This window comes from Triticum aestivum, chromosome 3B, assembly GCF_018294505.1.
Source record: "Triticum aestivum cultivar Chinese Spring chromosome 3B, IWGSC CS RefSeq v2.1, whole genome shotgun sequence".
Lineage (NCBI taxonomy): Eukaryota > Viridiplantae > Streptophyta > Magnoliopsida > Poales > Poaceae > Triticum > Triticum aestivum.
In genome coordinates this window covers 4,252,056-4,258,055 of record NC_057801.1, presented here as the reverse complement: position 1 = coordinate 4,258,055, position 6,000 = coordinate 4,252,056, and positions in this window count along the sequence as shown.

Below are 6,000 nucleotides of genomic sequence, written 5' to 3'. Positions count from 1 at the left end.
ACAGTACCTTATGACGCCGAATTCAATCATGCAGTTCGCCCAAGGCTCAGCTCGGCGATTCATCGAGCGGCTCCCTGGATTCATCGGATGTGAATAGCGCTTCACTCCCGACGGCCTCCTCCCCTCGCCCTATGGACGATGCCGAGGTGGAGTCCCAAAAGGGACTAAACCAGGAGGAGGTGGTCCTGGAGGCGCCGCAAGGCTACCTCCCGGACTCCAGGCTCAAAGGGGATGAAGCCCCAGAGGGATCTAAGTCCGGCCGTGGGATGGACACCACTCCGGAACCTTCAGTGGTTCCGGAGTCCGGCAGGCGGCCCCTTCGCAACAAGGGCAAGCCTACGATGCCGACGGCCTCCATCCAACCGGAGGCGCCGGACAATTTGCTGGAGGTGTTTAACAGTGCCTCCATCAATGAGGAGCACTGCACTGTTATGAGTGCGGTGATTCAGAAGGTTCAGTCCGCCAAGAGCGGGCTGACAGAAGCATGTACCAGCCTTCTAACAGGCTTTGAGGTATGTATTTAAAACATATAAAAATGTTACCGCATAGACAGTAGCCCCTGATGCTCAGTTTGGTATTCGAAAAGAAAAGCCGGACTGAGGATCTAAAAAAGATATACGCAGGAGTCTAACATAAATATGTCAATATGGGAATGCAGGTTGCGCTATTGACCTCTGCCGCACTGACTGCGGAGGTCGATGCATTGAAGCAGAGCCTCGAGCGGTCCAAGAACGAGCTCAGCCATGCCAAGAGGCAGCTCGAGGACAAGGAAGGTACGTAATACCTTATGTAAGTATATAAAAAATACCTGGTTGCAAATAATAACAGGACCAAACTGAATGTTGCAGGGGCCACATCTGAGGTGGCGGCCCTGAAGGAAGCGTTGTCCAAGGCCAAAGACAATGCAGCCGTGGAGCGCACTGAGCGAGAAAAGCAAGAGGCGCGGGTGGCGGAGGTGCGGCAAGAGCTCGATGCTCTTGTAAAAAAAACATGAGAGGTTAGAGCTTGACTCGAAGACTCGAGAGTCCGAGCTTGCCTCGGCACATGAAAGCGCCAAATCTGCCAAGGCCGAAGCCCAAAAAGCCCTCCAGGAAATTGAGGCGATGAAGAGGATTGCGGTGGGTAAGGCATTCTTTATGCAAAGCAAGCACGTGAAAGTAAATTACCTGTTACTTACCCGAATCCAGAGCTCTCTAGGAGCATTCGCAGATCTACCCCGCAGTATATCCGACGCCGCTGCATTCTACCGGGCCGAGGAAGGGAGCTCGTCGGAGAAGGTGTTCTGGTCCCAGTATGCTGAGGCCGAATCCCCAGTGCCCCTGAGCGACCAGCTGAAGTAGCTGGTCGAGCTTCATAAGGCAGCCGAACAGGCCATGAAAGGCCTGATAGGTCGGCTGTGGCCTCGGGAGGTCATGCCTTTGAGCTAATTTGGGTTGGTGCGGCGGCTGGTGGATGCCTGTCCCCGGCTTGAAGTCATCAAGCGCTCCGTATGCATCGAAGGCGCCCGTAGGGCTTTTGCCCGTGCTAAAGTGCACTGGGGCAAGCTACATGCTGAGAAGCTGGTGACAGAAGGGCCATCGGAGGGGAAGGAGCATCGCTGGCCCGAGATGTATTATGAGGGCGTCCTGAAGGGTGCCCGTCGTGTGGTGGATGAATGTACCAGGGATGTAATTGTTGAGTAAACTCGCTCATGTTTGTCCTGTGCGCTGAAAACTTGTTCATATGCGCTAAGCAACGCTTTTTGAATTTAAAATATTACCTTCTGTGCGGCCGTTTATTAAATCTGAGAGATGCAAGTCGTCGGCTTCTACCCCCATGCCACAAGTGCTGGGGTGTTCGGGATAAACCTAAGCGCTCTTGTTCCCATTTTTGGGTCCGTCGAGGGAGGCGCTCAGCACAACGAACAAGGCCATCGGACTTATAATGCTTTATCACTCTCACTTAGCCATAGAATTCTATAATTTTAAATTTCGGCGAAGCCCCTAGTATTCGGAAGACTGAGTTCAGGGCGCTATCCATGCCTAGGCTGGACAAAGCCATCTCCTCACTCTAAGCGGCATAAGTCTTTAAGGACTCGAAAAACCTCTCGAACAGCGACCGGTCTCTCGCTCTATCATGACGGTCAGTTTTAGCTTTCTCTACTGAGGTGTTAACCCAGCTCAACTGGGGCACAATCGCAGTAGTTCTCCCAGCGCTACCTTAGCCAACATAGCGCAACGTAAGGTACCAAAATATGGGAGCCGGGCAAACCCAACTATTGACCCAAGACATGATTCGGAGCCGATGCATATAGTGCTATTAGTTCGGGGTGCCGCACTCATGAGAGTGGTCGGTCTTCTCACACCGTATTATGGGGTACTGAAGCCCCTGGTGTATTGGCCGTACCAAAGTGTACGGTTGCATAATGTCATGACTGAACATATTTATATAAAAATAAATGAACACAATAACAGACAAGAGCTATGTATTGTTTATTAAAAAGGGGCTGTTATGAGAGCAGGATGATACAAATAGTGCAATACGCAAGAGATGGGATTATTTGACATGTCCCCCTCCAGGGGCAAGCTGCGAGACTTTAAGTAAGACAGGTATTTAGCTCATTATAGATACCACCTGGACATTTGACGTGCCTTGTTGTCTCCCTGGCTGTTGCGTCGTGTGTTCGGCGAGTGTATTGCCAGACAGGCCTTCCGAATAGTGGAGTCCTGAAAGTATATATAAAAAGAAAAAGGAAGAAATGGCAAAATCGGGAGCCCCTAGTGCGGTTGAGCCGCATTCTGGGCGTGTCGTGGTTGTGCCCCTCCCCTTATGCCCATGGTATTTCCAGAGCGTAATTATGTACGTGTGGTACTGCTATCGCAATCCCGCGAGGGCTGGGGTTGGGGCCGCACTGCTATGCTTGCTCGGAACATGCCAGACGGTTTTGTTGTAGGTTACTTCGGGCGCGCTTGACGTTGTCCGGACATTTAACAGCCAGATTGGAGGATTGCCTTGAGAGGCTACTTTGTACTTCCGCCACCAGGGCCGCCGTGTGCTCCTATGTTCGGAGAGAGCGTTCGGTGTTTCCATTGACCGTAATGACTCCGCGAGGGCCTGGCATCTTGAGCTTGAGATATGCGTATTGCGGCACCGCATTAAATTTTGCGAATGCGGTTCGTCCGAGCAGGGCATGATAGCCACTGCGGAACGGGACTATGTCGAAGATTAACTCTTCGCTTCGGAAATTATCCGGGGATCCGAAGACCACTTTGAGTGTAACTGAGCCTGTACAGCTGGCTTCTACACCTGGTATGACGCCTTTAAAGGTCGTCCTTGTGGGTTTAATCCTTGAGGGATCTATACCCATTTTCCGCACTGTATCCTAATAAAGCAGGTTCAGGCTGCTACCGCCGTCCATGAGGACTCTAGTGAGGTGAAATCCGTCAATGATTGGGTCTAGGACCAATGCGGCGAATCCGCCGTGACGAATGCTAGTGGGGTGGTCCCTTCGATCAAAAGTGATCGGGCAGGAGGACCATGGGTTGAACTTTGCGACGACTGGCTCCAACGCATAGACGTCCTTGAGAGCACACTTCTGCTCCCTTTTGGGGATATGGGTATCGTATATCATGTTCACCGTCCGCACTTATGGGGGGAAGCCCTTCTGTCCTCTGTTGTTCGGCGGCCGGGGCTCCTCCTCGTCATTGCTATGCAGCCCCTTGTCTCTGTTTTCGGCACTTAACTTGCCTGCTTGCTTGAACACCCAACAATCCCTGTTGGTGTGATTGGCTGGTTCTTCGGGGTTGCCGTGTATCTGGCACGAGTGATCGAGTATCCGGTCTAAACTAGATGGGCGCGGAGGATTTCTTTTGAATGGCTTCTTCCGCTGACCGGGTTTAGAGCCTTTGAATCCGGCATTAACTGCCGTGTCCTTAGTATTATCGCCGTTAATGTGGTGCTTGTGCTTGTTATGACGCGACCTGCCATTGTTGTCCTTGGTATCTGAGTTACCAGGGCTCTTGGTCATGTTATTGCTACGAGCTAGCCAGCTGTCTTCTCCCACGCAAAAGCGGGTCATGAGTGTCGTGAGGGCTGCCATAGATTTCGGCTTTTCCTGTCCTAGGTGCCGGGCAAGCCATTCGTCTCGGATGTTGTGCCTGAAGGCTGCAAGAGCCTCTGCGTCCGGACAGTCGACTATTTGATTTTTCTTGGTTAGGAACCGCGTCCAGAATTGTCTCGCCGATTCCTCTAGCTGCTGAATTATGTGGCTTAGGTCATCGGCGTCTGGTGGTCGCACATAAGTGCCCTGGAAGTTGTCAAGGAATGTGGATTCCAGGTCCTCCCAGCAACTAATTGACTCTGCTGGCACGCTGTTAAGCCAATGCCGAGCTGGTCCTTTAAGCTTGAGTGGGAGGTATTTGATGGTGTGTAGATCATCACCACGGGCCATGTGGATATGAAGGAGATAATCCTCGATCCAGACCGCATGATCTGTTGTGCCATCGTATGATTCGATGTTTACGGGTTTAAAACCCTCGGGGATTTGATGATCCATTACTTCGTCTGTTTAGCATAGTGGGTGTGCAGCGCCTCTGTACTGGGCTATATCACGACGTAGTTCGGATGAGCTTTGTCTGTTGTGTTCGGCCTGGCCGTATTTGTCATATCCGGCGTGACAGTTATCATCACGTGACGTGGGGCGCCCACGCGAATCGTAGATTGATCTTGTTTGCCTTGCCTTATCCTCCAATATGTCTCGTAGGTCTGGTGCGTTTCCCCGTGCTCTGGTATTTTTTGAGCGGCGCCGGGGTGCGGCTTGAGTTGAGGGCCGAAAGGCCTCTCTGTCACAGCCACGGGGTGGCCGATTGGCCGCATCATACGCTGGTGATGTAGGTTTGGTTGCTTCCTCCTCTAGTTGGGGTAGCATCCTGCTCTTTGGGTAGCTCTTGGAGGAGCGTTCGAGTTTGTACTCTTCGGCCGCCAGGACTTCAGTCCATCTGTCGGCTAGCAAATCTTGGTCAGCTCTAAGCTGCTGCTATTTTTTCTTGAGGCTGCTTGCCATGGCCATAAGCCTGCATTTGAAACGCTCTTGTTCGACGGGATCCTATGGCACGACAAATTCATCGTCGTCGAGGCTTGCCTCGTCTTCGGAGGGAGGCATATAATTGTCGTCCTCGACCTCCCTGTCTGCCACTCTCTCATGAGGGCTGGCTTCTCCGTCCTCCTGCGCTAAATCCTGCTGGAGGGGGTTGTCTTCAGCGCTGTCCGGGGTGTTGTTATCTCCAGTGCCGGACTCGCCGTTTTTGCTTTGGCAGGATTTAGAGGGGCGCCGCTGACGCCGGCGCTTGGGTTGTTTCTTGGAGGGGTCATCCTCCGTTTTTTCATCGCCATTCCTGCTTTTGGGGTGTCCACCATATATATGGCATATGACGAGGTGGCTTTCCAGTGCCCTATAGGTGCTGGTTCTTGGTCGTCTCCTTCATCGGCGTCCATACCGTCGATGTCTTCGGAGTCGAAGTCGAGCATGTCGGTTAAATCGTCGACAGTGGCTACGAAGTGGGTGGTGGGTGGGTTTCGAATTTCTTTGTCGTCCGCATCCCAACCTTGCTGACCATAGTCCGGCCAGGGCTCTCCTGACAGAGAGAGGGACTTTAGTGAATTCAGGATGCCGCCAAAGGGCGAGTGCTGAAAGACGTCCGCGGCAGTGAAGTCCATGATCGGAGCCCAATTGGGTTCGATCGGAAGAGGTGCGGAAGATTCGAAGTCCGGAAAGGAGTCCAGCACCATGAAGTCACAGGCCTCACAAAGGACTTGGCTGGTATTCAGCTCGGTCGCCGTAGAGATTGCAGCTCCCGGGGCGGTGTCCAACCGTCCGTCCCCGACTGGCGTGGTTGGCTCCGAGCTAAGGGTCGGAGCGGACACCTGAGCGGCGCTCTGGGCGCTGTCCGGCAGCAGAGCTAGATCATGCCCATCGTGATAGTGCGGCACGCTCGGCCATGGGTTGAATCTGTCGAAGATCAA